General features: G+C 42.8%; 1 long non-coding RNA gene across 1 annotated transcript; it reads right to left on the bottom strand.

Moving 5' to 3' along the window:
- Window positions 1-5300: 5300 nt before the first annotated feature.
- LOC115649483 lies at window positions 5301-19139 on the bottom strand. The gene is made up of 3 exons (XR_003999826.1): window positions 19129-19139; window positions 5543-5549; window positions 5301-5387 (listed from the first exon to the last, which is right to left on the bottom strand). It is a non-coding gene; the product is annotated as an uncharacterized LOC115649483 (long non-coding RNA).
- Window positions 19140-19783: the final 644 nt, after the last annotated feature.

The following is a 19783-nucleotide window of genomic DNA, read 5'->3' as shown; positions in this document are numbered from 1 at the left end:
CTATTCCTGTTCTTCTTATTACCTGCTGGATTTTCCCTTAGCCTTGTACAAGGTGCCCAGCGTGGTTAAATTAATGTTGCAACAGGGACAGGACTCAGAGAGGAAGTTGGGAAGGGTGAGAGGCTTTCCCAGACAGTTTGGGTTTGTTCTCTACACCTAAACTGCTACAGTGGCACAGCAATACTGCTGCAGCTGAATCAAAGCTTAGTGAAGTGAAGATGTTACCTGCAGCAACCGGAGGGGTTCTCCCATCTGTGTAGGCACTGCACCTCCCCAAGAGGAAGTGTGTACAGCAATGGAAGAATGCACCCATCAATCTAGTGCTGTCTTCACCAGGGGTTAGGTTGGTATCACTGTGTCACTCAGGGGTGTGTATTTTTCATACTCCTGAGCGACGTAGTTACACCAACCGAATTTCCTAGTGTAGACCAGGCCTAAGTACCATAGAGGCAGTTTTGGGGTAGGACAGGAGAAGAGAGGAGCTCCATGGTAGCAACTGCACTGCTACTCACCTGGCTGCTTCACTAGGCATGTACAGAGATCATCAGTAGGTAGGGAACTGCCATCTGAATAGGGTCAGGCTTTAGCCTTACATGAGCTGGAAAACAGAATAGTCCAGGCATTCTTTAAAAATAACATATTTATCCTCTAATTAAATTTTTTTTTTTTAGTTTTAGCTATGGGCAAAAGTGTGTTTGAAAGGAAAACTGAACATGGACATGAGTCATGTTTTTCTGCATCTTACATATATGTCGTTTTTCTATGTATCATAGAGATAGTCAATATTTTTAAAATTCACAATTTTGATTAATTCCCTCAATGGAATTTCAAATGTCAACTTTTTAAATTTTTTTTGAACATTTCTATCATATCGTACATGATATTTCCAGCAGTTTTTGTTTAATTTGCCAGTGTTCTTTTTTTAATCACTCAGCTACTTGATTTTTTGTGGTTGTCACTTTAACTGTGTGGAATGTAAATAGGAAGGACTTTTTTAAGAAAATGAGAATTTGCCTCCTTTACTGGAGAGTTAGGGACAAAGAGAGGGGAAATCCATGTTCAGAAGTCCTGCATATTTACTTCAGAAGCCAGGTGGGCAGCCAGTACACATGTTTAGATATAATAGATAGATTGAGTTTGTTCTATAAGGGCCAAGTGTCTTTTAGCTCATGTGGTAGAGGCTCATCCATTAAGCTCTAGAGGCCCCAGGTTCAATCCTGCCCTACCACGACTGAGGTGTATTGGTGTTACATCTGCACACACTATTAAATTATGGGGAAATTCCTGCTCTAACTTGAATTTGAAATGTAACATTATATTGTCCTTGTTTTAGTGGCTATAAACACAGAATGTGAGAGTTTCTTCCCTTTTTGCAGTAAAGAGAGTGAGTGATGGCAGCAGAGATTGTCAATGCAGGATCTCTGGGAATCTGGCAGAAGACGCCTTACCTCTAAAATCCTAGGATGCTTTTCATCTGAGCTTCAAAGAATCTCGCAAGCTGGAATAAACCTGCAAGGGAGCCCTTGTGTCCCCCCTAATAGCTTGTTCTTCTCCTTTTAATAAAAGTAGCTTGTTGCTGTGGTGTATTGCAAATGTGCCTGTGAGTGTTTTGATTTGCACATAGGGGTTGTTTTGCTATTTCTTTTCCATAAAATAAATGGTCACTGCCATATGTTAAATCCACCCAGGGGTATTCCTAGACCAAGGGACATACATATATATATATGTTTCATTGAGCTCACATGGATAAATCTTTCCCTTTCCCTTGGTCTTTTGACAAAACCATTTGGTTTGTGTTGTTGTCAGAGGAGATGGGTTCAGTCTCACCTTGGCTGCACAGTGTGTAACGCCCACATCAGTGCTCCATGGCCTGTTGACCCTTCCTCTGCTCCCCTCACCTCCCAACCCTACCCACCACGAGGTCCCTTCTCTTATGCCTGAACATCCAGACCCTGCCCTGTGCAGCAGGCTCCCATGCAGGAGCCAAAATGGCAGCACAAATCCCAAAGACCCAGGCTTAGAAACCTGAGCAAAGTTGCAAGTGAGGGTGTAACTGAGTCAGTCACATGGGGTCCTGCCATGGAGAGGGAGAATCAATGGAGCTCACAGCTGCTTTGCTATTTCTGTGCAGCAGCAAAATATTGTTATGCCAGGGTGCCATTTAGGGAAGGCCTCCTCCCCCTCTACACACTTTTATACCTGATTTGGGTGAAGTGTGCAGCAGAAGGGAAGATGGTGCCCTTCCTTCCTCTGCCCCAGCTACCCTTCCTTCTCCTGCCTCTACTGCCCTGCTCTGCTGTTGTTTCCAGCCATGCTGCCCCGCTCCCCACCATGGGCCACCGCTGGCATCACTCCTCAGCTGCTGATATGCTGCATAGAACGAGGTGGGGGCTGATGTTGGGTGTTAAAACAATTTAACCATTTGGCACTTTCATCACCATCTGGTCATTTTGAATGAAGTCATTAGAATACAGTTTTAAAATCTGGTCATAAAGGTAAACCACTGTCACGAAGATGGAAGGAAAACACCTAGGGATAGCTACAGGTAAGATTATGGGGGGTTTGTAATTGTCAAGTGTGGAACATAATGTCAACCGCATATTTATTGAAAAATTCCATGCTGCTTCTAGGAAAGAACACGCTGTTTGGGAGGTGTCCATATGAGACAAAATTCTCTCTGCGGTAACTCTCCTCCAGGTAGAAGATGAACTAATGTTCCCCCAGTTGGTTGTGTTGTTGTGTTTTGACCACTATACCTAGCGTTCTCTCAGACAGCCTGCCACCTGGGAGCCAGTCGCAAGGGAAGACATCGAAGAAATTCTCTTTTGTGCCAGGGTCCGCGCATTGAACATGTGCTAACTGCATGGTGTCCATAGTCACATGTAGTCTAACAGAATGTTTCGAGTCTTATTTATCTTTATGGCGTTGTCGGAAACCCCATACACAATCATTTTGAAAGTGACTGTCAAAGCCTTTTCAGAATGTGTTTTCGCTCTCAGGTTCCCAGTTTCAGTCAGGGAATAGCGATGGGCACATTCCTGGTTGGGGGACAGGCCACAGGCAGAGCAGGTGTAACCCTGTGCAAACGCCTCACGATTGAGGAGCAGAGAGCAATCTTTCATGTGTTTACCAGCTGTCTGTGTGTGCCAGATTTGTGTCCTAGCTCAACAGTTCCTGCCCCCAAAGTGTGGTTGCAGAACTTAGCTCTTATATCTTCACCATCCACATATAAAGCCACAAAACTAATATCACAATGTTAAAAGTGAAAAGGGTTTTAAAGGTAATTTGCACTAAAGGTATCATTATCCACAAAACCAAGGGCAAGCAATTTGGGTAACTGCTCCAAGAATAGGTTCTTCTGATTACTGACTTTGCTGCCTGTGGGGATACTAAACTCTTTCATCGTCACAGAGTCCAGGTGGCATTTAGAATCATAGAATCCTATGACTGGAAGGGACCTCAAGAGGTCACTTAGTCAAGTCCCTTGCACTTATGGCAGGACTGAGTATTATGTGGACCGTCGCTGACAGTTGCTTGTCTAACTTGCTCTCAAAAATTTCCAATGATGAAGAATCCACAAACTCTCTAGGCCATGTTTCTTAAACTGGGGTTGGTAGATGCCTGGGGGTCTCTATGGGTACTCCAAGGAGTCTGCGTGCCCCACTGATCAGCTCCTCCCCCTCCCTCTATTTCCTGGAGGCTACTGAAGCCAAACGGAGATTTTAGCTGCTAAAATCCAGCGGCACAGTGGGTCTAAGGCAGGTTCCCTGCCTGCCATGGCTCCATGTCGCTCGCAGAGGTGGCCGGCATATTCCTGCTGCCCCGTGGGGGGGACAGATGGTCTCCGTGCGCTGCCCCCACCCCGAGTGTCAACTTCACAACTCCCATTGGCTGTGAACTGTGGCCAATGGGAGTTGCGGGGGCGGTGCCTGCAGGCAGGGGCAGTGCGTAGAGACCCTCTACCTCCTAGCTTCCCCCCAAGAGCAGCTGCCAGAGAGATGTGCTGGTCACTTTCTGGAGTCGCCTGAGGCCCAGAGCCCACATCGTCTCCCACACCCCAACCCCCTGCCCCAGCCCTGAGCCCGCACTCCACACCCAAACTTCCTCATACAGCCTGCACTCCTCATGCCTTCTTTCACCCAAACTCCGTTCCAGAGCATGCACCCCGCACCCACATCCCGCATCCAAACTCCCTCCCAGAGTCCACACCCACATCCATCACCCAAATTCCCTCTGAGAGCCCATACCCCATACCCTCTCCTGCACCCAAATTCCCTCACAGAGCCTGCACCCCGCACCCACTCCTACATCCCAACCCCCTGCCTCAGTCTGGTGAAAGTGAGTGAGAGTAGGGGAGAGTGACTGATGGGGGGAGGGCGGATGGAGTGAGCAGGGGTAGGAAGAAGTGAGATGGTAGTGGTGCCTTGGGGGAAGGGGTGGAGTGGGGTAGGGCCTGGGGTGGAACAGGGGGGGTTGGGGATCCCCCCAAAATATTAAATCAAAATGGGGTCCTTCGGTTGCAAAAGTTTGAGAACCCCTGCCCTAGGCAATTTGTTCCAGTGTTTAACCACCCTGACAGTAAGGAACTTTTTCCTAATGTCCAACCTAAACCTCCCTTGCTGCTTTTTAAGTCTATTGCTTCTTGTCCTAGTCTCAGAAGGTAAGGAGAACAATTTTTCTCCTGCCACCTTGTAACAACCTTTTATGGACTTGAAAACTGTTATGTCCCTCTCAGTATTCTCTTCTCCAAACTAAACAAACCTATTTTTTCCAATCTTCCCTCATAGGTCATGTTTTCTAAATCTTTGATCATTTTTGTTGCTTTTCTGCGATTTATTCACATCTTTCCTGAAATGTCCTCATCTTTTCCGGAACTGGACACAATGCTCCAGAAGATGCCTAATCAGTGCAGAGTACAGTGGAAGAATTACTTCTTGTGTCTTGCTTAAGACACTCCTGCTAATACATCCCAGAATGATGATTTTGCAACAGTGTTACACTATTGATTTATATTTTGCCGGTGATCCACTATGACCTCCAGATCCTTTTCCACAGTACTCCTTCCTAGGCAGTCATTTCCCATTTTGTAGGTATGCAACTGATTGCTCCTTCCTAAGTGAAGTATTTTGCATTTTTCCCTATTATATTTCATCTAATTTACTTCAGACCATTTCTCCAGTTTGTTCAAATCATTTTGAATTTTAATCCTATCCTCCAAAGTACTTGCAACCCCTCCCAGCTTGATATCATCTTCAAACTTTAAAATATATTCTCTGTGCTATTTTTTAAATCACTGATGAAGATATTGAACAGAACTAGACCCAGAACTAATCCCTGAGGGACTCCACTTGATATTCCCTTCCAGCTTGACTGTGAAACACTGATAACTACTGTGACAAAGTTCCTCCTCTACTTTGGTGGGTCTTGCACTTATTGGCGGATTTGCTCACCTCAGTGATCTTCCCCTCTGGTGGAACCCACAGTCTGGGTCAACTCCTTCTGTGTCTGATCAGGAGTTGGGAGGTTTGGGGGGAACCTGGACCCACCCTCTACTCCAGGTTCTAGCCCAGGGCCCTGTGGATTGCAGCTGTCTATAGTGCCTCCTGTAACAGCTGCATGGCAGCTAAAACTCCCTGGGCTACTTCCCCATGGCCTCCTCCAAACACCTTCTTTAGCCTCACCATAGGACCTTCCTCCTGGTGTCTGATAATGCTTGTACTCCTCAATCCTCCAGCAGTATGCTCTCTCACTCTCAGCTCCTTGCACCTCTTGCTCTCAGCCCCTCACACTCCAATCTCACTGACTAACTGGGAAGCTTTTAACTAGTTCCAGCCAACCCTTGATTGACTTCAGGTGGCCCAATCAATGTAGCTATCTCCACCGCCTTCTAGAAAGATCTTAATTGGCCCCAGTTGTCTTGATTAACCTGGAGCAACTGCAATTTGGTTACCATGGTACTAGGGATTCGGTTAGCCTGAGGCTAACATGCCTGTTCCTTACTACTTTACTGTAGCCATCTGGCCTTGTCCCATCACACTACTCTCGGATAAAAGTTTTCCAACCAGTTATTTACTCACCTTGTTGCAGCTCCATCTAGGTTGTATTTCTCTAGTTTATTTATGAGAAGGTCATGCAAGACAGTATCAAAAGCCTTACAAAATCAAGATATATCATATCTATCACCTTCTCCCTATCCAGAAGGCTTGTTACTCTGTTAGCTGTTAGGTTGGTTTGACATGATTTGTTCTTGACAAATCTGTGCTCTTATTTATCACCTTATTATCTTCTAGGATTTTGTAAATTGATTGCTTTATTATTTGCTCCACTATCTTTCTGGGTACTGAAATTAAGCTGACTGGTCTGTAACTCCCTAGTTTGTCCTTATTTCCCTTTTTATAGATAGGCACTACATTTGCCCTTTTCCAAGACTCTAGAATCTCTCCTGTCTTCCATGACTTTTCAAAGGCAATCGCAAATGGCTTAGGTATCCCCTCAGTCATCTCTTTGACTATTCTAGGATGTACTTCTTCAGGCCCTGGTGACTTGAAGGCATCTAATTTCTCTAAGTAATTTTTAACTTTTTCTTTCCCTCTTTCAGCCTCTGATCCTACCTCATTTTCATTGGCATTCATTATGTTAGACGTCTAATCACTACTAACCTTTATGGCGAAAACTGAAACAAAAAGGTCATTTAGCACTTCTGCCATTTCCACATTTTCTGTTTTTGCTTCAGCATTAGCACTAAGCAGGCCTCCACATGATCCAGACGGTGCCGGGGCCACATGTACTTTCTTTAAAAAGTGCGCTACTGGTATCATCTGCAGTTTATAACCTTTGGTTTCATCACCTATTAAGCTGAAGGCATCATCACTGTTTGTCAGTTTTATTTTCACATCCATTCTGTTCAACAGAAGATTTCTTGAAAAAACAGGTCGCTATCCAGATGTATCTTCCTGTTCTGGTCATCTGCTTTGCTTGTCTCACAAATAATTTATTATCACCATCCAGCTTCACTGCTTCATCTTGTCTAGGAATGTCTTTGTATAACAGGCCAGCATAAAACAGTGTGTTAAGTGTGTCCTTGCTGTAATTTAGCACTGATTCGATAAAGACTCTGGAAGGGTAACAGTTATTCCTTTGTCTTATGAGGCAGTCTGCCAAAATGGCATCCAACTGACTGCAAATAGAGGCCACAGAGGAATTCACCCGAAGGCCATAGGCCCCCTGTTGAGAGTGGTTCCATCTTTTTTTTACAATATCACAGCAAAGGTCAGTAGCATGTTTTTTAAATGCATATAATCTATGCCAATCCTTGCTGTAAGAAGATCAAGGGGAGTGGCATTCATAACGGCTGTAGATGCTTTTCTTGATGCTGGTGTCTGTATAGGCTTTTTAGGACAAGTCTAGTTGATTTTAGGGCACTCTTCAGCCCACAGTGAACTAAAGCCATGGTGATTAAAATATCTAGCTTTTAACATGTGGAAAATACGTCACAGGGGCTCTGTGATATCCAGGAGAGGCATATCCAGCCTCAAATTGTAATAGTTTCTGCAGTTGGGGGAAGTCTCCAAAATAGTTTAGGATCATTGTAGTGTTTTCCTTTTTAAAAACCCTGCTGTCTCCAGGATCATAGGTGCAGCTTGATGGCCACCTTCTCAAAGCAAAATGAGACATGTCTGTTCTGATCTGTCTGTATTTCAGTGGTGATGGTGTCAATATGGTGTTTACTGACAGGGACATAACGAGCTTTATCATATGTGATGGTGACAACCTTGCTGTTTCTTCCTTTGATGGGGATGCAGATAAACAAGGGTATGGCAAATTCTCCCACAAACAGTTCTTCTACAAGTCTGTGTGAAACACACCCTCCCCTTCGCCCCCCACCTGTAATGTTTGCTGAAAAGGTCATTTTTGACAGCAAAATTGGGGATGAAACCCAAAATATTAGCAAGCTCCTTTCATTCTGTATATTCTTCCTTTGTAATTTGACCTGGTTTCCAATTTTGGTAAGAGTCTTTTTTGAATTTCAAGTCATGTGAGATTTTCTGGTTAAACCAGGGTGGTCTCTTACCATACTTCCCTCTTTACTGTATATTACAGTGTTTGCTCTTGCATCCTTGATAATGTCAGACCAATGGTGGTCAGAAATTAACCTCTCTCATTGGATCACACAGAGAAAATTTAGAAATGGGGGCTGTAAACAGAATGTCTCATCACAGACTTAACTAAGTAGAGGCTGCCTCATTCCATGATTGTGCTGGTTCTTACTCCCAGCCGGATATCCCATATGAAGGAACAGCTGTCTTCAGCCACCTTGGTCTAATGGTTAGCACACAGTGCTCACAGTCAGCGGATAAGTAAAGGGCACATTCCCTACCCTTCTCTTAATGAGGAGACAACATCTCCCTTCCCTAGATGTACAGAACTTCTGGACCACCACACTGAACAGGGCAAATTGGCATTAGAAGGAAATGGCAGTGGGGGAAGGAGGGGCTGGGTGGTGGGAAGAGCTTGAGTCCTGTCTGATGAGGCAGGGAGGGCTTGATAGTTGGGGAAGTGGGAGTCAGGGGCTTGTCTCGTCCATGTGGGGAGGGAGGAGTCAGGTGGGTTTTGAGGCTGTAGGTGTGTCAGCTGGAAATCTGGTAACCGATGTATTGTCTTGACTGCTGAACAGGGTGACCAGATAGGATGTATGAAAAATTGGGATGGAGTGGGGGGTAATAGACACCTATATAAGAAAAAGCCCCGAATATCAGGACTGTCCTCATAAAATAGGTGTGTCTATGCAATTACAGTCTTCTCCTGAGATCTTTTTCTCAAGTTCATCACTACATGCCAGGGGAGAGTTCATTCATACCCTCCTTAAGGTAGGTTCAACTCATAAATTCAGCTATTTCTTGTGCAATTGTCAACAAACAACTGATCAGGCCTTTTGGTTGTTTAGACTTTATAACATTTCATTTGGATTCATTTTTAGAGATTTTCACATCTCAACATATCAACTGAATGTATTGCTTTCTACAATATAAAACAAAGGTCTTTTTCTCTTTATGAATGATCAATTTGACTTAAATTTTATTACATTATCACAATTGTATTTAAAATAGATAACATTGCAGGATGTATTTGCAATACTCTTTGAGGTCAGGTTTCCTTGGTAATAAAACTTCCTCAAACTGCACACCCTGGTTATAGATTCCTCATTAGAGCTTTCAAATGTCTGTATAGTTTCTTAAACTTTTATTGACAACCTTTACTTTTCTCTTTTCACATTAAAAGGTCTGTACATGATATTGTCATATCAAGTAAGACCTGGATCTGCTGTATCTCTATTATAGATTTCTTTGCATAAAGTATATAATCTGGAAGAAAAAAGATAAAGGAGGAAGCTATTTCCCATTTTAACAAGAGTGTGTGGTCAGCTTAGCTAGCAACTGTTCCTCTTTCTTAGTCAAATTCTTATGTGAAAATCAGAAGCAGCCTCTCTAATTTGACATGTTTTAACAGTTTAGATCTAAATTGTGCCAAGGATTCTGGCCTATTCATAGATTCATAAACTAGATTCATAGACTCTAGGACTGGAAGGGACCTCAAGATTTTCTAAGGAAAAGTAGAAGGGAGTACAGCAAAATAGAGACAATGGATTTCAGGAAGGCGGATTTTGGTAAGCTCAGAGAGCTGATAGGTAAGGTCCCATGGGAATCAAGACTGAGGGGAAAAACAACTGAGGAGAGTTGGCAGTTTTGCAAAGGGAAACTATTAAGGGCCCAAAAGCAAGCTATTCCGATGGGTAGGAAAGAGAGAAAATGTGGCAAAAGACCACCTTGGCTTAACCACGAGATCTTGCATGACATACAAAATAAAAAAGAGTCATATAAAAATGGAAACTAGGTCAGATTACAAAGGATGAATACAGGCAAATAACACAGGAATGCAGGGGCAAGATTAGAAAGGCAAAGGCACAAAATGAGCTGAAATTAGCTATGGGAATAAATGGAAACAAGAAGACTTTTTATCAATACATTAGAAGCAAGAGGAAGACCAAGGACAGGGTAGGCCCACTGCTCAGTGAGGAGGGAGAAACTTGGAAATGGCAGAGATACTTAATGACTTCTTTGTCTCGGTCTTCACTGAGAAGTCTGAAGGAATGTCTAACATAATGAATGCTTATGGGAAGGGAGTAGGTTTACAAGATAAAATAAAAAAAGAGCAAGTTAAAAAATCACTTAGAAAAGTTAGATACCTGCAAGTCACCAGGGCCTGATGAAATGCATCCTAGAATACTCAAGGAGTTAATAGAGGAGGTATCTGAGCCTCTAGCTATTATCTTTGGAAAGTCATGGGAGACGGGAGAGATTCCAGAAGACTGGAAAAGGGCAAATAGAGTGCCCATCTATAAAAAGGGAAATAAAAACAACCCAGGAAACTACAGACCAGTTAGTTTAACTTCTGTGCCAGGGAAGATAATGGAGCAAGTAATTAAAGAAATCATCTGCAAACACTTGGAAGATGGTAAGGTGATAGGGAATAGCCAGCATGGATTTGTAAAGAACAAATGGTGTTAAACCAATCTGATAGCTTTCTTTGATAGGATAACGAGCCTTGCAGATAGGGGAGAAGCGGTGGATGTGGTATACCTAGACTTTAGTAAGGCATTTAATACGGTCTCGCATGATATCCTTATCGATAAACTAGGCAAATACAATTTAGATGGTGCTACTATAAGGTGGGTGCATAACTGGCTGGATAACAGTACTCAGAGAGTAGTTATTAATGGCTCCCAAGCCTGCTGGAAAGGTATAACAAGTTGGGTTCTGCAGGGGTCTGTTTTAGGACCGGCTCTGTTTAATATTTTCATCAATGACTTAGATGCTGGCATAGAAAGTACGCTTATTAAGTTTGCAGACAATACCAAACTAGGAGAGATTGCAACTGCTTTGGAGGACAGGGTCAAAATTCAAAATGATCTGGACAAATTGGAGAAATGATCTGAGGTAAACAGGATGAAGTTCAATAAAGACAAATGCAAATTGCTCCACTTAGGAAGGAACAATCAGTTTCACACATACAGAATGGGAAGAGACTGTCTAGGAAGGAGTCTGGCAGAAAGAGATCTAGGGGTCATAGTGGATCACAAGCTAAATATGAGTCAACAGTGTGATACTGTTGCAAAAAAAGCAAACCTGATTCTGAGATTCATTAACAATTGTGTTGTAAACAAGACACAAGAAGTCATTCTTCCGCTCTACTCTGCGCTGTTTAGGCCTCAACTGGAGTATTGTGTCCAGTTCTGGGCTCCGCATTTCAAGAAAGATGTGGAGAAATTGGAGAGGGTCCAGAGAAGAGCAACAAGAATGATTAAAGGTCTTGAGAACATGACCTATGAAGGAAGGCTGAAAGAATTGGGTTTATTTAGTCTGGAAAAGAGAAGACTGAGAGGGGACATGATAGCAGTTTTCAGGTATCTAAAAGGGTATCATCAGGAGGAGGGAGAAAACTTGTTCACCTTAGCCTCTAATGATAGAAGAAGAAGCAATGGGCTTAAACTGCAGCAATGGAGATTTAGGTTGGACATTAGGAAAAAGTTCCTAACCATCAGGGTAGTTAAACACTGGAATAAATTGCCTAGGGAGGTTGTGGGATCTCCATCTCTGGAGATATTTAAGAGTAGGTTAGATAATGTCTGTCAGGGATGGTCTAGACAGTATTTGGTTCTGCCATGAGGGCAGGGGACTGGACTCGATGACCTCGATACCATGGATGTGTATGACATTATTATTAGTAGTAAATTCCATATTTTCCTACTAATAATGACATCTGACAAGTCTCTGTCTTACACAAGTTACACTCTGAAAATACTACTAAATACCCACAGACTGGTTCAAAGCCCATTGAAGTCATTGGGTAATGTCCCTTTGACAGGATTAAATTCTCTGGAGAAATTCATATACATTATATTTATCGTGTATGACTCAGCAACTAAGTATATAATTCAGTAAGAAAGGAAGAAAGAAAGAAAGAAAGAAAGAAAGAAAGAAAGAAAGAAAGAAAGTCAGGGATACCTGGCAAGGCTTTTCTCTTCTAAACCAATAGGGGAAAAGATCTCAGGAGAAGACTGTATTTCAATAGACATACCCATTCTACCTAGGTAATAAGCAGACAGCCCTGCTTTGTGAAAGCAATCAATTTGGCCATGTAGTGTAGACCGCATCAAAGGCTGGGTTCAATATTAAGGCTTCCTCTTAACAATACAATAGAAAACTGGCTTGAGACCCCACCCACTATTCTAAGAAAAAAATAAACACTAGCCCTGGGTTCCAGCTGAGAGGCAATACTTCTCCTCTCGCAAGAACTGAGTGTCTATAACAAAAGAAAAATTTTATTAAAGAAGAAAACACAGCATTAATTTAGGAACACATTCCAACAAGGATTTGAAAGTACACAACTAAAACACTCACTCTACAGTATCTTGAGCAGCGTCCCTTTTCTCAGTTTCCTACCTTGTGGTTTGAAAGCCCAAGGAATGAATGTCTCTTTAACATGTCAACTCCTTCCACTGTCCCCTACTCATAGTTTGTTGTCTAAGATCAGCAATATCCCCAGAGTCCAGGTGTGTGTTTGGGTGGGTTTGTCTTCTGCACCTGAGGGGAGAGAGTGGTGTCTCTGCAGTGTCCATCACTGCCACTTCTCTCCACAGCATTATATTCTGAGGTTCCACCACTTAGCCAAAGTCTCCATATTTTCACTAACTAGTAGAAAGCCTCTTTACAGCTGTCTTTTTTGCACAGCTTTCAACCAAAATGTTACCTCCTTATCACTTATAACATCCAGTCCCCTTAAATGAGCTCATCAATAAATTCAGACCAAATAAGTACTGAGGAAGAACCATGACACTCAGAAAAGGCTATTCATCTCTGTCTTTAAACACAGAAGGGAGAATCAAATAGCTTCTAGAACTCCTTAAATCAACCCCCATTCATAAGACAGGAAGATCTATCTCTAATCCTGCCTAACACTTGCTTGAATTTGGCATCATGGCTCACTACTTAGCAAGTGATGTTTAAGTTAGGGTCACCCCGTTAGTTAGGGCTTGCTAAATACAGTTCTGCTTCCCTTTACTCATACGCTAAGGATAAAAACATTTCATTCCCTTCCATTCAACACTAAAGTTAATTTTAACCCCAAACAGCCAAAAATGTTCAGTTTGGCAATACAGATATGTGTGCTGAGCCCCTAGGCAGAGTCATGTGTTGTTGCAAATAAAATCTGCTCCTGAGGTCTTTTGAACCAGTGTCAGAAGAGAGTATCAGAGAGGTAGCTGTGTTAGTCTGGATCTGTAAAAGCAGCAAAGAATCCTGTGGCACCTTATAGGCTAACAGACAGAAAAGAGTTCATTCAGACTCTGCTTATAGCTGGTCTGGGTGAAAACTCATGTTAGTGTACAATGCAGGGGTAATGAAATCCTATTATCCTTAATTGTATAAATAAATGCAGCAGAACTGTTCTTAGCATGCTCTAGTTGAATGGGTAACAGTAACCTCACTCACTAAGGGGGGAATAGTGATGCCAAATATATGAAAAAGTCAGGAAGCCCTGGGACAGTTGTTTCTGTTGGGTAGTATGGACTCTGTATAAAGAGTGCTCATTACTAATGCATCCTTTTTTCTCCCCAGTGTTTAAAGACAGAGCTGAAAATATTCAATTCAATTATTTCTTCCCAGCGATCACTAGAGATGAAATCATTTATGAGTGGATCTGTAGATCAAGCCTTAGCTATAGCCCAGAGACAATGTTTTGCTGCGAGAGAAGGGGCAGAGGCTGCAGGAGTAGCAAGGTTCCAGGCTACCCTGTGAAATCACTAACGCCTGGTCCACACTACGCTGTTAAACCGATTTTAACAGCGTTAAATCGATTTAACGATGCACCCGTCCACACTACACTGCTCTTTATATCGATTTAAAGGGCTCTTTAAATCGATTTCTGACTCCTACAAAATGAGAGGAGTAACGCTAAAATCGATATTACTATATCGATTTAGGGTTAGTGTGGACGCAAATCGACGTTATTGGCCTCATTCTTTTACAGTAGTTACCCACAGTGCACCGCTCCAGAAATCGACACTAGCCTCGGACCACGGACGCACACCACCGAATTAATGTGCCTAGTGTGGACGCGCACAATCGACTTTATAATATCTGTTTTATAAAATCGGTTTAAGCTAATTCGAATTTATCCTGTAGTGTAAACGTACCCTAAGAGCTGGGTTATGTGGTGGAACCAGTAGAAAAGAGCAGCAAGTGGCAGCAGAGACAGCAGGCAGCAACAAAGACATGACATAACCCTCCTTTAGGGTGAACCTAGGTGAATCCCTTGAATTCTGGGACTTGTAGTCCAGCAATTATGGAAAGCCTAAGCTGCTAAGAAAGCCTGCTGGGTATGAAGGGCTGCTCTCCTCAGTCCTAGTGGAGTTGGTAAAACCTGCTGAGAATCTCTCTGGAAAGGAGAGCAGGGAAAGGCAGGACGGATGTGATGATCTTAAGAACTATGATGAAGACCGAACCCTGAGTGATCTACCAAAAGCCTTATCCAGCACCACCCTAAAGACTCCCTGAAACTAACTCCTGCCATAGGACCATGCCTCAAAAATTCCATACAGATTGGGGGGTTATTATTTAAATGTACTCTTTAGATGTGGAGGATTGTGAAGGGGGAACACTCACCCAAGCATCACCTCAAGGTCAGGAAGTATATCAGGCTCTTTTCTTTCCAGGTGCTCTCCTTTCCCTGCAATGATCAGTCCCTTCAGTGACTCAGCCCTACAGCCTGGTCCCACATTCAAGTCCATGCCTTCAGGGTATATGCAAAGAGTTCAAGAATGGGGTAGCCTTCTCGATTAGGAATGGGACCCCAGGCTTCTCCCTTTGGGTTGGGGACCTCTCCTGTCCGGACCCTAAAATATTTTATATTATCACAGCCTTAACTAGGCAGAAGCTGTAGTCTTGCTATGATTTTCTTTGTTTTATTGCCACTAAAGTGCAGCAGGCTGTGCTTCTGATGGAGCAGATTCCCCAGAAGAGAGTGCAGTGTGTTTGTCTCCCCAGTATCAGTCTGCAAAGAAAGTAATGGCAAAAATTAGAGAAAAAAAATAAAAAAAATTGGGGAAGAACTGAAGTAGATAGTAATGCATAGAAATTAGAAGTAATGAACTGCAGCAATATAAGTGAAGCTCAAGAGACCTGGGAAGACTCCATGGTGATAGGGCCAAGGAGAACAAGGAGTTTTATTTAAGTATTTCAGGAACAAAAGAGATTCTACCACTGGTACAGGCCCATTACTCCATGGAGATGGTAAAATAATAATAATGATACAGAAAAGGCAGAAGTGTTCAATTAATATTGCTGCTCTGTATCTGGAAAGAAGCACAATGTTGTACATATATCATCTGTAAGAGTGTCCTAGACTGAAGCACCAGAGAACAGGTGTGACAACAGCTGTTACCCTCCTCTCTGCCTCCCTTCCTTCCCCAACTCCCTGCCCTGCTCTCCTGTCACCTCCTCTCCTTTCTCTCCCTGAACACTTTTCTTTTCAGTCTTCATCTTAACACCTTTTTCCCCCTCACCTAGTCACTCTCTTCCTTGTCCCATCTTTTCTCTCCTCCCCTACCCTTTCCCTCATTTCCGACCCCTTTTCTTGCTGTCCACATCCCTAATTCCAGAAATCCTCCCAAATCAAAGTTCTCACAGCCATAATGTTAGTTAGTGAGCAGGTGATTAACTAACTGAACCCTACAGGGGGGACGCATTGTTCATTTGGATAACTATTACGTTTGGATAAAGGGAATTTGGATAACTGAATTATCCTGTCAATTGATTTTAACTCAGATATTTTTTAAATTACCACATTTTCATTTGGATAAATAAATCACATGCATTAGTGCTATTTCTCCATTAAAATTGCAGGACAGAGCGTTCTTCAGCATAGCTTCCCTGGAGCCCTGAGTGGTTTCTGAAGATAGTTAGAAAACCATTCAGGTAGTTCATTGATTAAAGGGGTTATGACAGCTCCGTTCTTCTCTTTCTGGATCTCACAGGCATTTCCCTAGAAAGGACTTTAAAGGAAGAGTTATTAGGGGCATTATCTTACTTCATGATGTGACTTTAGCAGTTGCCAAATTGGGAGGGGGGCTCTCAGTAGCCAGATGATAACAGCCCATCTTGCTGTCTCTCTAAGCCAGATATTTTTGCTTCGGTGACTGACACTTTGACCAAAACAGCCTGGTTTATACAGATTCTGAAGGCTTGGTTTCTACTTGATAAAACTGCAGGGGCGCTGATCAGAAGATGACCCATGGTTTTAGTGAAGATTTGAAATGTCCGACTTCAATTTGAAAATTGGAATTGTTGCAACTTTGTCTCTGGAAAATTCCATCATCTTTATACAAAATATCTTGAGTCATTCCAGTTTACATAACACACGTTAGGCCACAGTGGTTTTTGCAAAATATCTTGGGACATATAACGAACTTTTCTTTCTTCAGCTCTGATCAGCAACTTACTTCTGCAGGCCACATCCCATTACCTTTCCTGTGTTGTTTTCCTTGGTCAAGTTGATATGACTCTGTGTCCTTCCCCATCTGGCATATTCTGCTGCAGAGAGGTTAATTTTGAAGTCAGGAGAGATTCTTTATTTAAAGTCTTTTAGAATCATGGAAATATAGGGCTGAAAGGGACCTCCATCAGAAAATTTACCATGGTTCTAGTGAAGATTTGAAATGTCCAACCTCAATTTGAACGTTGGAATTGTTGCAACTTTGTCTCTGGAAAATTCCATCATTTTTGTGCAAAACATCTTGGGCCATCCCAGTTTGCATAGGACTTGTTAGGCCACAGTGGTTTGTGCAAAACATCTTGGGACATATAACGAACATTTATTGGTTTAGCTCTGGTCAGCAACTTACTTCTGCAGGCAACTTCTCATTCACCTCTCCATCTTGTGTTCCTTGGTCAACATGACATGACTCTGTGTTCGCCCCAGCTGTTTTTAAAAATCTCTAATGACAGGGATTCCACAACCACCCTTGGAAGCCTATTCTGGAGTTTAATTTAGTTAGAGAGTTTTCCTAATATCTAACCTATACCTCCCTTGCTGAAAATTAAGCCCATTACTTCTTGTCCTACCTTCAGTGGAGCTAGAAAACAGTTGATCACCATCCCCTTTATAACAGCCCTTTACATATTTGAAGACTGTGATTAGGTTCCTCCCCCTCAGTCTTCTTTCCAAAAGACTAAACATGCCCAGGTATCTTCATCTCTCTTCCTAGGTCAGGTTTTCTAAACCTTTGATCCATTTTTGATGCTCTCCTGTGGATTCTCTCCAATTTGGCCACATTCTTCCTTAACTGTCAAGTATCAGAGGGTAGCCGTGTTAGTCTGGATCTGTAAAAGCAGCAAAGAATCCTGTGGCACCTTACAGACTAACAGACGTTTTGGAGCATGAGCTTTCGTGGGTATTCACCCACGAAAGCTCATGCTCCAAAACGTCTGTTAGTCTATAAGGTGCCACAGGATTCTTTGATGCTTTTCCTTAACTGTGGCACCCAGAATTGGACACAGCACTCCAGATGTGGCCTCGCAAATGCAGGGCAGAGCAGGATAATTGCCTCCCATGTCTGACATACAATAGTTGTGTTAATACACTGCAGAGTTATATTAACCCTTTTTACAACTGCATCACATTGTTGACACATATTTAATCTGTAATCCCCTATACCCCTTAGATCCTTTTCAGCAGTTCAACCACCTAGCCAGTTATTCCCCATTTTACAGTTGTGCATTTAATATTGCCATCCTAAGAGAAGTACTTCTTTGAATTCCATTATATTTTAAGAGCAATTCTTCATTTTAGCAAGCTCCTTTTATATTCTAATCCCATGCTCCAAAGTGCTTGCAACCCCTCTCAGCTCATATGTAAATTATATAAGCACAGAGACATTTTACTGCTAGAACTAAGCTGCTGTAATTAAAATAAGGTAAAGCAGTGTAGCCTTATCATGGGACTAGAGTTCTACTGGGGAAAAGGTGCTTGTCAGGGATGGTCAGAAAATAACTGATGAAACTTGGTTGAAAACCCCATTACTTGGGATGGAAAGAACCTTCTCATCTCTAGAAATCCAAACAGACTGATTACCTGACTTATAATAAAATCTAGTTGTGAAAACACAAAACTAACAAGTGCACATTTGTCATGGTGGAAGGGGTGGGGACCTCCTATTTTCCTTCTGATTGAAAATCCATAGTTATTAATGAAAGGAGATTAAAAAATAAAAACATTAATCCCTCTTGAATGTTAAATCCACACAAGTGATTGAGCCACCATGGTCAGTGCAACTGTTTGTATTTCTACAAGCCCACATGGACAGATCAGTATTTATTTTGTATCACTGCTACTAATCCATTTCATTTGTTGTTTTTAAGAGAAGCGGGTACTGTCACAGCTTGATTTATAACCCCATCTCATTGCTCCATGGTACTATTTTCATGGCATACAAATGGAAAAGAGATAAAACAAAATTATCTTGCTGGAAGATTGCAATGGAACGCTACTTCTTAGAATTCAGAACAATACCACAAAAGAACTGCAAATAGGATAGAGACAAAGCAAGCTGTTCCCTAAAACAAAGAGTCTCAATTCACTCCACCTTACTTTAGGCTTTTTCTCTGAAGACTGACTGCCAACAACACAGTTTGCACAGTTCCCTCAGAGCCTCAGAGCCTGCACTAGGGATCAAGATACCCCTTCCAGATGTGCTAGTTTGTATTTTAACACTGTTTTCGTGTAGCACACATGGCAGCCAGATTTCCAGTCTTATTATTATAATGAAGAACTAAAGGAAAACACCAAGGAGTGTCTGAGCTGGGCCCTTTTCACTGTATGCCCCCTCAATACTTCTCATTGCTTCACTGTCAGCACCTCCACCACACAGTCCTCCCCCTTCTCTTCCACACTGGTATCCATACAGCTCTGAGGGCACCACTCTCCCTAGAGTGGCTATATCCTTGCTCTGCCCTTTTCCACCCCCTCAACACTTGGGACTTATTCCTTCCAAAAAAAGCCTTTATGTAACCCCACCTGGGAACGCTACAGCAGCCAGATCTCCTTTCCAATGCCAGACACTCTGCCATAAGTTCTCCTGTTGCCAAGCCCAGGGGAAATAAGGGGGTTTCCATGTTTTCAGAGGATATCCTTTCCCTCCCAGTAAACCCACCAGGCCCATCCCCTTCACCACCTCCTATCCCCCCTCACTCTTCTATGCCTACTCAGGAAATGGCACAGTCCTAGTCCTTATGCAAACAGCTCCCATCACTATCTCATCTCCCAATTCTAATTCCTGGCTCCTATTTCCTTCTTCTGAAAGATCCCCCCTCATACACACGCACACTTCCAAGCCCCAACTCTCCAATATATTCCCCAAACAAGGGCTCAGGTCAGTTTGGTGCCCCCCAAATCCCTTCTGTGTGCCTCTGAGTCGCCCCAGGCCCACCCTACATGTCCCAGTTGCCCAGATCCCCCCATGTAACTCTATCCCCTCTAATTTCCACACTATGTGCCTCTGATTCCCCTGTTCCCACCACATGTCCCTTTCCTCTTCATCACACCCCCCTTTCTTCTCCTTCAACCCATCTCATGTTCTTCTAATTCCCAATCCCCAAACCCCAAATCTCCCCTACCTCACACCTCAAGGGTGTTTTCAGAGGGGCACCAGTGGCATCTCTCTCCTTTCTTT

Source organism: Gopherus evgoodei, chromosome 3 (genome assembly GCF_007399415.2).
Source record: "Gopherus evgoodei ecotype Sinaloan lineage chromosome 3, rGopEvg1_v1.p, whole genome shotgun sequence".
Classification (NCBI taxonomy): domain Eukaryota; kingdom Metazoa; phylum Chordata; order Testudines; family Testudinidae; genus Gopherus; species Gopherus evgoodei.
The sequence above is the reverse complement of the archived record's forward strand: the minus strand, read 5'-3'. Positions and strand labels throughout refer to the sequence as shown.